The following is a 12,711-nucleotide window of genomic DNA, read 5'->3' on the forward strand; positions in this document are numbered from 1 at the left end:
AATATATATATGATACTAAAAATAAGGAGGGAAAGCTTATTTTTCAAAAAAAGAGTGATGGAAGTATAAGTTATAGACAACATAAACGTCGCATAGACGTTTGATAAAAAACTCGAGGCACACATCTAAACCTAAGTAAAATTCATTATACGGTAATCAAGATATTGTTGCTAATGTAGATTTAACCATAGTGAAACGCAATAACGTAAATGCCTATAAATATTTACATCATATTAGGAATTTTAAACTTTTCTTTTTGCATGATATAGCAGTTATGCCTGGTAATATGGAGCTTCTCAATGAGACATCATAATAATAAATTCTTTATTGCATTTGTTACAATTTTACAATTGTGTTGCAAGCGTCATATTCTTCCTAGCCATTCATACACATTGAAGCTCACTCAAACATACATACATCTCTCAACAATCATGCAAACAATCACACTCTCAACACCAGAATATCGGGTAGGGGGGTTAGTAATTGTCCCAGCGGTATTGAAAAAACTCCTCAATCGTGTAAAAGGCACTAGACACCAAAAGATGCTTTAAACGAGTCTTGAAAAGATTCAGGTTTTGATTTTTGATGCATTCAGGAAGGCAATTGATTACTTTGACACCAACTTGAGATGGCAGCCGTTCAAAGGCTGTACTTCTGTGTGGTTGAATTCTGTAGTTGTCCCTACCTCTAGTATCATATGAGTGAACATCCCTGCCTTGAGTCAAAGTGCACCTTGACCTGCAGTACAGAGCGACCTCCAAGATATAGAGGGAGGGTAAAGTCAATAATCTAAGCTCCCTAAATGCTTCTCTACACGACTCTCTTGTTTTCAATTTCAAGATGGTTCTGACAGCTCTTTTCTGAAGTCTAAATACCCTTTCCAGCTTGTATTTAGAGCAGCTACCCCAAAGTCTGATTCCGTACTCCAAGTGAGTATGGACCAAGCCAAAATAGGCTGTTATTAAGAGTTCAAGGGAGCAGAATTGTGCTAGGTTACGCAAAGCATAAATGCCTGAATTAACTCTAGAGCAAACGTTGTCAATGTGACCGTTCCAAGTCAACTCCTTGTCAAGATGTATTCCAAGGAACTTTGTGGAAGATGTTTCTTCAATGAGTTCATCATCCACCATCACAGTGATTTTGTTTTGTTCATTGCGCTGCTGAAAACAAAATTTGATGAAATTTGACTTTGAATTGTTTGCTTGCAAGTTCATTTCATTGAAATGTTGAATGCAAAGATTTAGATCAAGAAATGATTTGAGTTCTAATTCAGCAGCTGATTTTGCCTTTACACAAATAGTCGTGTCATCAGCGTACTGAATCACTTTACCATGCTGGATAGATGATTTCAGTCCGTTGACATAGAGATTAAAAAGAACTGGGCCAAGAATTGATCCCTGGGGAACACCTTGGGTTACTTGTGTTTTGTCTGACCAAGTTTGAGTTGGTCATAAATCATAAATTTGAGTTTTCCGGTTGACCAAGTAGTTATGTTGAATTTACATGCAAATGAAGAATGTACGTGGTATTTCCTCCAAATAAACAAAGAAACTATATCATAATTACAAAAACATTTAGTTTAGAAGGTTATTTTTGACGATGGAAGGATTGTGAGGGAAACAGGATTTTTCCGGACATTTGCCATCGTTAAGTGAAACAAGAAAACAGTAACACTACGTTTCGAGATCTGCAATCTGATCTCTTCTTCAGGTAAAGAACTAACCTAATACATAATTACAAACTAGGTTAAAATAAACAAATCTTACTAAAGCGTTGTGACACGCCTGAGTCAGGAATCACAACCTACATGTTGTATGTCTACGGAATACAGGTCACAATATGTCTTCACTCGTCTACTAACCATTTACGACTGTCGTACGTACTAACCAATATTGAGTCGTAAATGGTTAGTAGACGAGTGAAGACATATTGTGACCTGTATTCCGTAGACATACAACATGTAGGTTGTGATTCCTGACTCAGGCGTGTCACAACGCTTTAGTAAGATTTGTTTATTTTAACCTAGTTTGTAATTATGTATTAGGTTAGTTCTTTACCTGAAGAAGAGATCAGATTGCAGATCTCGAAACGTAGTGTTACTGTTTTCTTGTTTCGCTTAACGATGGCAAATGTCCGGAAAAATCCTGTTTCCTTCATTTAGTTTAGTATTATATACAAAATTATAATCAACGTGACGCAGAACCTAATTGCTATGGGTAGATGGGTAGATTATTAGAAGGAATGACAAGAGAAGAAATGGTGGGAGGGAGGCGTCACAGGAACACCTTAGTTTAAGCCATGCAGAAAGAAGGAGCTTGTGAACTAATGTAGGGAAGTATCTCGTATGTTGTGTTATCGGGTGAACATATATAAATAAAATAGGCCAGTTGTACCTATGATATCATGTACCACTTTCAACACAATACGAAGGTTACGTGTAGATTAAAATGGTAGCGCAATATCATCATAATTAACTCTCTAAAAACATCTTTTTATGAAACTCTGAAGTTAAAATTACTCTTTCTATCTTATGTTTTGACATGATTCACCTGAATTTTATTCCGTATGCTAAGTTTAAATGGATAAGGCTGTAATATGGAGTTTTAAATTTTACTTTGGAGACAATATTTGCAACATTATACAGGCCCCTAAGTCATACATGTCTGCAACTCTAGGAAAAAAACATCAACGTCTGTGCCCAACCCTTCGATCACGAATGTTTATACATAGAATGCCCAAAGAGAACACCATAAACTAAAACAGCTGATGAAACTTAAAAATTCCTCTTGAAGCGATCAGTGATATTGCAGTTTGAATAGTTAGATATAAAAGTAGTGTAGGTACAATATTTACTATAGAGATAGAACCCATAGAAATAAAATATATCTTTTTCAATACCTGTGCTACTTTTGAAACAAAGTATAGTGTTGTCAACATACTTAATAAGGTGTCTCTTTTTGAAAACATCATTAAATTAGTTGACGTATACTAATAATAGTAAATTCCAAAGAATTAATCTCCGAGGGACTAAAAATGTAATTTGAATTTTGCTTTAATGAACGTTTCTGACCTACAGTGTTCTTTATTCTTGAGGTTAAAGCAAGCCACATGACAGAACACTGAACGTTACATTTTTCGCAACAATATTTATTGCTTCACACTGCCATATGTCTTAAAATTTCTAGAAATATTTTTTTTATTTCCACCTTTACAGGCTACCTACAAAACATTCTACAAGGTTATTAACTACATTAAATGGATTATTCCTTACTCGAAACTGGTTTGGATTAAAGAAGTTTTTCAAACCTGCCCTCTGGTCTTTCGTACATAATCTTTTAAACATTTTACTGAGAAACCAATTAGAATTAAAATAGGACGAGATTCCGGTTAACAATACTTGCCAATTTTAAACACTTAATATTTCGGGAATAACCTGCACAATGTTTTTCTAATAAGGGATTGTAATGTAGGATGTAACGTTCTTCGGGTCTTTTAGCCCATAACTCCCCCTTATAGCCTACTTGGTTAATTTAAGGCCTTCTGCCATTAAATTTTAAATTTAGATTCCTGTTAATAGGCTGCTACTTATGGCCATCAGTTTTTTTTCTAATAATTAAATTTTTTTACCAAGAGTAAAACGTTTAAATTTTTGTTCTGTGACAGAGGGGATTTTCATACTAACTTTCTTTGGGGCTGTTGTTTTGAGTTGGGAATTTTATTTTAAGTGCAGGATGCCCTTCCCCTGCTTTTCACCAATTTTGAGCCAATTCTGTCAATAAATGCCTGTTTTAAAAATGTTTTAACCAAATTGTTACGTATGGTAGGCTACTGCGTATACCTCAAATTATTACTTTTATTAAAATCTATATTGTTTGGCAACTATTTATTAATTATTATTAACTTTAAAAGGGTACTAGGCTGAAACCTGGTTTCAGGGTCCAAGAGATGAATTGTTTTTCTGCTGTCATCTCTCCATCATGCGTGGTCGCAGAGAACCTTCGCTTTTGCGCTCTGCTGAAGGACGGCCACCATGATGGACATTTCTTCTAGTCAACATCTGTGATACCCTGCTCATATTCTTTATTTATTTGTTATTGTTATTGTTGCCATTTATATAGTTTATATTTTGATATTTAATTTTAAGTTAGTTTTAGATATTATTTAATTATTTCTTGGATTTCATTAGGAGCCCGCCCTTAGCCGAAGGATACCGGGTGGAATTGGCATTTCTTGTTTCAAATTATGGCGTTTCTAATTTTTGTATGCAGGTGCACCTGACAAGGATTGTTTGAGGTATATACTACTGCAGGCACTTTTTATTTTTTTTATTTATAGTATATATATATATATATATATATATATATATATATATATATATATATATATATATTTATATTGACCGGATTGGCCTATGTTATGTCTTAGTGAATGAACCTGAGTATACTGACCACGGTGTTCTTTATTTTACCTAGTTGGTTTTGATCCGGCATCCCGTTCGCCACCATGGGCGCGCGCTTCCCTGATGGTTTGCTGTGGGTGTGCGAGCGGCGATGTACCGGTTTCAGTTGTGTCAATACTTCCCTGCAGAAAACTTTAAGCAAAAACTCTCACATTCCATAATATCATAAATTCTCTTTGGTTCAGTTGTCTGTAAGACGCGGGCTACTTCCTCCTTGGGAGCAGTGCCAGATGCATGGATGTCACAGGAGTTTTATTATTTAAAATAAGAGAACGATAATTGGAAGTGAAACATTTGATGACCTGATGATAAGAAGTACTTAAAAATTAAATCGAAGAAAGAAATATTTTAATATACATATTTCAAATACAGTAAGCGATTAATTAACGTAGAAAAGTTAAGGTAGCTCAGAAACTGAGTTCTGTCGAGTAATTTGAGGTCAACATTCATCAAAATACCTAAGAGATTTAGTATTCTATAAAAATAAATTCAAATTCTAGATATACACTAAAGATCGGCTTAATGGTAGACAGCTAAATCATATAACTGTAAACCTTAAGACTAAGGGAATCAGTATTAAGGAGATAAGAGTATATTTGAGATATTACCGTAGTGATAGTTGCGCAAGAGATAGTTCTATCGTTAACGTAAAGCAGTAAATTGCTGTAAAAAATTATTGTGACTATCCTTGTTTGTCGATGTGTTTGACCTCAATGTTATTTCATCTAATTTTATTTAACCATTCTACTTGTCACATTCTATCTCACTGCATGACGTTTGGGTATTAGTGACACGCTATCTATAACTGTTAATTAATAATACAGTTTGATTTTTTACATTACTAATCGTAACATCTCATTATCATAAACGTTTGAATTTATCACTGGAGTATATTTATTAACTACTTATGCTTGTTGAATCTCTTTATAGGGCTGAACACACTTTCAATATCAGACTTGTAATATTTGAGATAAATTAATATTTCATTTTTTTCAATATTTTGTACAACAGAGCATTTTTATTTGCGCAAAGGTAATTTTAATAAACCTTACAATAAACATGGTTCATATATAGCCCTAATATTTTATACAGCAAGAGGTATGACCAAGGCTAAAAAACAGTACTTTGTTTACCAGTTCGGAGAGATACCAGGCTGAATGTCTAGGTTCCTTTTTCTGAATCCCTATCCACGAATCGGTGTAAACTTCAGATGTCACACACTCCACACGATCTTGAACGAACTACTGTACCTTATCATTAGTAGTAGTAAATTAAAAAATGTTCACTTTCTACAAAGTTACGTCATGTTGAAAATTAATCTTAAAATTTGGAAATCTGTTTTCATGGAAACTATCCATTCTTACACCCTATGTGTTTCACGCTAGATCAAACAAACTGATTATACCTCCGATGTTTGTATATAATACACTACTACGTGGTTAGCTGTAAATTATATATAATGTAATACAGTATATTAAAAATAAAACATAAGACAACGTTAAATTTAAACAAGTCTCATAACATATAACACAATACAGATGACGTTAAATATTTCAACAAAATATTGGTGGATCAGATGATTTTAAACCAGCAGTTGATGTTACAGTGATATAAATAAAAAATGCATTGTCGCTTTGGAAAATTTACAGAATGATGTTAAATATTGTCCCAGGGCAACTTTGTTTTCGATGTACTATAATGTATCTGTTCAATATAGTAAAATTAGTGTATCGCATGTTTTATTGTACGAGTATTACCCATTTTAGTGGGTTCCCTTTAATTGAGAACAGTTTTAATTTTTCACTTCAATATTTTGAGAACAATGTCCTGCCAATAGGTTGTATTTGTGTTAGTGTAAAATTTCAAACATTCCATTTCATGCAAATTGCCAATTGTAGGTAGGATAAGTAAGCCAGCATTGCTGCTTCGCTTGAAGAATGCAGAATTCATAATCATGCATGTTACACATCAGAATCATGCAAAAGGATTACAACTATTTCTTCTATTGTTAGTTTTTATCTTATATTATTGGTTATAAAAGATTAAGACTATGGCTAATCGTATTACATTACATGTTTACTTTAATTAACGCATTTTTTTAATATTTGTTGTAATAATAATGGTTTAGTTTAAAATACACACTTCAAGTACTAATATTTGAACGATGCAGTAATTACGGTGGAAATGTTATAGAAACTTAAAGTTAATGGTTATAGAGCTATTTTTATTTTTACCTATTATTTTATGTTAACGTTATATTAGGTAGGTAGCTTTGATAGAAATTTTTATGAAATCTAATAGTACAAAATCTCTTACATTATTAGTTTAAAGATTTAATTGGAAAACCACAGATATAAAGAGTGCTTCACAAAAAGAATGTGTATAACTTCAATGAAAAGTGTAGAAATTAATGGTTATGATTTAATGTCACAATATTATATTTTCAACTTTACTACCAGAAAGGTAGTAATGATAGCAGTTGGCAAAATATGTGACGTCATATAGTAGAAAAGTTAGCTATCGCAATTACCTGCAGATCTACACGACATAAGAAAAATTCATGAGTTCAGTCTAAACTCGAAGCCTTATTAACAACTCAAGGTATTATTTATTATCAACATTTAGGCAACATCTATGTGGTGTTACTCATTTGAAGAATTTTGAGCAACGACAGAGGTTCAGTCTTGGTGTCAGAGTCACAGTAACACAGAAAAACGAACACTGCTAACTCAGACCGTATCAATCGGAAGCACAACGAATCAGGAAGCTGCTGCGTTAAATTATTATCTAAAGTATAATGATATAATAGTTGTTTTCGTGATAACGAGGTATGATTGTTATAGGTTAATAAATAGATTATTACTTTGGAGTTTTATAAAAAATAAAATTATTTAAACTAATAATGATACACGTAAATGCAAACATGCTTGGCTCAGAGTAACATGGTGTTTTCCTGGAAGATCATACCATAACCTATATTTTTATCTGGTGATATCACATCTTATAAGCGCTTATATATAATGCTTTGGGAATCAAACATAAAATATAATTTCCCTAAGCTTGGAAAATTCTTATTTAGTTTTGGTAATTAGATTATTTGCAATTCTGTTGAAATAAGCTGTTGTATGTAAATATTTTGGAATAATAAGCATATAAGCCATTTTTATACCACATTAATACCAGACGTATTCTTGGAAAGGTGGATATGTTATAAATAAGGGTACATTGCAGGTAGTTTCTTAGTGAAAACAAGCCGTTTAACTTAATGAATTTGAACATGTTTTTAAAGGGAAATACCTTATTTCTTAAGTAAACTTCAAAATACACAATGTTTAATCAGAAAAATGCATTGAATTTACGAATTGATTTTTAACATTTTCTGTGTTACTAATATTTTACTTCATTTAACAAAATAAATTAAGCGCGGACCTTCTTTACTTTTAGGTTGACTTCAAAAAGTAATTATGAAAATAATAATAAATATACTAGATTTCATAATGGGTGCCAACTTTAATTGTCAAAACAGAATAACCTGTCTTCTGTAATAATTTTCGAATTTAAATGCAAGTTTAAACCTTTTTTTTTGTTTTTAGGTATTGTTAACTCTATTACGAGTTGTTACTCATTTAAATTTATCTCTTTCGTCCTTCAAAGCGTTGGAATGAAGCGAGGCTATTTTTCGTATATCTAATCGTTCAAACAAGAAGAAAATTAAAATATTCTTGTCTGAAATGATTGCATTCCATTATGGGCCATAACAGAGCCCTGATTAATTATTGAACGTAACTTCTGATAAGTAGAAATCTAGTATTCTTTTTTAAGATTATGTAGAAACTAAGTTTGAATTATTTTGGTTAGTATTTTATAAAAAGTGAGTAATGTATAAATATAAAATAATTAAATAAATTTTAATGAAGTCAACCATTTACAGTATATGACACATTGTTGACAAGTTAAATTACTGCAATCTTAATAATTTACAGTTTATTTTCCCCACCTTGACATTATTTTTTAATGCAAAATAATTCAATTACATTGATATCAAGTATTTGTTTTAATTCAATCATTATTTATGTTTTTCAAAACATAAACGTAATTTAAACTGCATTATGTTCTATTCTCCGTTGCTTAAATAGTTTTTCGAGGCCTATGGTAGAATTTACTCATTTAAGACTATGTCTACTTCAACATTTTTATAAAATTTACAAGGTTGATTCAAAAGTAAACTAAAAAGTAAGTCCCTTCTCCCATTTGAATTTTCATCAGACTACGTTTTATAAGATACATGGAGAATCACTTATTAACCGTTTATTGAACAATAATTCAATGGACTATTCGTTGTATTAAATGAAGAAAAACATATAAATCAAATGAATAATAAAAATATTATACTGAGTTAATGACAAAAATTAAAATAAAGAAAGCAAACTTGGGTGGAAAACAGAACTAGGAAGTTTATAAGAGCAACTTTTTTACACCAGGCGGGTGTATTATACAGAGTGGTGCAGAGGAAACGCATGTTTTTCGAACCGCTAGTACGCGGCGACGAGAGTGGGTATTAACCTTGAACGAATGTTGGCAGACGGCCCATACAATGCCGTTTCAGTCGCTATGGAGCATTGGAGCGTGCAACATCGTGTGTTCGTTGTCGAGCAGTTTTTTAGAAACAATGATTCTGTAGTCACAGTGCAACGTCTTTTCCGTCAATATTTTAGAGTTGGACGTCGAGGTGCAGTGCCTGATCGAAATACCGTACTCCGATGGGTTGCAGCGTTTAGAAGTACTGGTTCTGTGATGAAAAAGAAACCACCTGGTCTTCCCCGTTTAGTTCGCACTCCGGAAAATGTCGTCAGAAAATTGAAGCCGTGCCGAATGAAATGTTGGAGAGAGCCGTCCGTAATTTTCAGAAGAGGATCAATATTTGTATCCAGCAAGAAGGACGTCTTCTCAAAGACATTATTTTCCTAACCTAAGTATGGTATGTAATTTCAAAAACTGCATTAAAAAACCTATCATTTAATACTTGTTTTTATTATTTTCAACCCATTGTGTCCCAGTAATTCAATGTTGAAAAACATGCGTTTCCTCTGCACCACCCTGTATATATATATATATATATATATATATATATATATATATATATATATATATATATATATATATTATTTGTGAGTAGTACGATACTTAATTGCCAAAGATAGACAAAGATCACGACAAAAAAATCAAGTTTGTTCTACAATAACCTTGGGAAATGACTTATACTTACCCGTTTCATTCCACTTGTTTGAATTTCAAGTCAAATTTCCCATCAGATTCGATGAGTAACGTCGAGTAGACAGCAATAAGAGCTCCAAGGAGAAGCACATGGACCATATTTTTGGATTTCTCGTCATCCTATCAGAGGCTAAACACCAATAGTTACATCAGAGACCTGAATCTCTCGAGCTTCATTTAAAAATAAATACTATAAATTACTGCATTATTATGAAAGCTATCTGTGTAAATGACACTCCGTATTCGTAGAAACTTATTCAGCATAGTTAATTGTTGATCATCTGTATCTTTTAAAGAGTTTACTATTTACCTATAGCTTAAAAATAAAAATATTAATAACGTCTAAATATAACAATTCTTTAAGAACTATTGAGAATGTAGAGAACTCGCTTACAACACAATAATCCAATCAACTGTTTTAATTGAATGTTCAGATAGTGTCCCTTGTATTGAAAATTTAAAAAATCGTAAACCAATAGTGGTTCAGCGGTGTTCGCGCCATCTTGGTTGCTTTTTTAATTGAAAAATTAAGAATCACAATGATATAAAAAGTGTGAGAGCTGTTAGGATATTTCCAAAAACGTAATAAAGGACGGTATTATGGTATAGTTCCAATTTTTAAGGTAACAATCAAAAGCTGAAAGGCTCTGTTGGTTTATAGTAGCAAATTGTATAACCGGAACAGTATATGGCGGTTAGTATATCCTAAATTCATAAGCTTTTAACTGTAAAGTTTGGAATTTAATACATGATTACGGGCAGATGGCATTGTTAAACGTTAAAAAATTAACAATAAAACCACTCATCATAAAGGTTTCCAAATCATAACTGTAAATAATGGTACTCACGTTGTAACCCAGTTCAACAAGTTTTTGCAACTGTTTATGAGCATGATCCTCACCCACAGCTCTTCAAGCAAGCTTCACGCAAAGGCAGGCTAATTTGGTTTCAGTCTCTCAGGGAGAGCTTACACAATCATAAAGCAGCTCCAATCAAAAAAGTTATTCTATGTAAATTTAATATTGGCGTGGCTCATAAAGATATTCTCTACACATATTGTGAGATCTTAAACCTCAAAGGTAAATTTTTAATTTAGTACTCAAGGTTTCCCCTCGCCCCAGAAGATTTAAAAAATAATTATATTTCTTGTAAAAGATAATCCTACTATTATCAATAACTACAGGCATTTCTCAGTTTTTTTGCCCTAATGAAAGTATTCAAAAACTATTTTTAATGAAAATTTTTAATATTCAGACAAATACAATCTGCTTTCAAGCGACCAGTTTGGATCAAATTTTAATGCAGCATCCAGAAAATATCAATATGATTGTGAAACGATAGAAGTTCAAAGTCGCATTAGCGTAGGTGTGTATTTCTTACCCATCAAAAGCTTTTGATTACGTAGAATATTCTACGTTGCTTTACTGATTAGAATCCCATTACATCAGAGGAGTGCATGTGATGATGGAGTTTAGTTCATTTTTAAGTCTAAGAATACAAGTCATCAAGATTTAAAATGATGTTTTAAATCCATGGAGATGAACCTGAGGACGTGTGTGTGGGGGGGGGGGGTCTGGCAATAATCCTCTTAAGGATTCTCATTCTCTTTCTGCTGACAAAATTATCGCTGGCATATGGTGTAATTGTACAGTACGCAGATATTACGATTGTTTGTTTCAACGAAATTTAAAGTTCACTTTCGGATCAAATCACTTTTATCGGCGTAAACAACTGAGTTGAAAATTTCCACAGCCTCAATCACAATCTAAATTTTACAAAACCGAATATTCTGATTTTTTATTAAGTCTGGGTAAATTCCTAACTATGGTCCAACCATAAAATTCATCACTTATTTTGAGCCTTGACATGGAATGCTCACGTAGACCGCGTCTACTCCAAATTAGTCTCACAAATTCATGTTTTCAGGTCCATAGCCAGATACTGCCCTACTCAGGTTCTGAAGATGGCTTATTATAGCTTGAATTATCCCAATTTCACTGGTTGCTCCAACGCATAGTTCCTGAGTGTTTAAATTGCAAAAATGAATGACTATAAGTTATAGACATATCATTATATTGCATGTAAAAATGTTAAATGAAAATTGTCCCGAGAAACACTTGTACCAGACAGGGCAGGGATAACTACCGGACTGCGAGACACAGGAAAGCCATTTATGAACGCATTCTCTCGTAGGCTTGTGTTTATTTGATCAGATTACGAAATGATATAAATCTTTCTCCAACGCTCAAAGTTTTTAAAACCGGTTTGAAATGCTGTTTAGCGTCTTACGTATTTTATAATGTAAATGAGATTTGGAAAATAACTGGGAGACCATATAATCAATGCATAGAGTAATGAATGGAAATGAACAAAATGTATGTCTGTGAGAATTGTGGTATGGAAGTCCTAATTTTAGTTCTTGTAACATTACGTTTGCTAGAATTGTTCTGACACTGCAATAAAGATTTGACTATTGACTTGTAGCTATTGGCTATTTTCACTGTAATTGTATGTCAATGTATAATCAATGTATAGAGTAATATTATACAGCTAGGACCAAGCTACGAAATATAACAATTTTAATTTACCAGTTTTAAGGATCTCGACAGAACAGAAGCTCTTCGAAGAGCAGCGTGTCGAAGAAGCGGTCAATATTCCAAATGATAGCCTGCGGCTGAGTTAGCTCACACTAGGTGTTGTCATATTTACTTCACATATTGCTAGTAATCAAAACTTTTATTTATGTTATACTAAGCCTCTGCGGCCAAATGTTGAAAGTTATAAATCTTCGCATTATTTTTCATGGATACGATTATATCCATTGTTACAAACATTTTATTTAAATATACACTAACCATACTGATTATACCTTTAATATTAGGGTAGATCTGTTAACATTGGTGTTCTAGGTTTCACTCCAGTTTATTCTAAATTGGCCCATATGTAATAAGCATGGATAATACTGTTACTGTAATACT

The sequence above is a fragment of the Homalodisca vitripennis genome, unplaced genomic scaffold (genome assembly GCF_021130785.1).
Source record: "Homalodisca vitripennis isolate AUS2020 unplaced genomic scaffold, UT_GWSS_2.1 ScUCBcl_1057;HRSCAF=4192, whole genome shotgun sequence".
Classification (NCBI taxonomy): Eukaryota; Metazoa; Arthropoda; class Insecta; order Hemiptera; family Cicadellidae; genus Homalodisca; species Homalodisca vitripennis.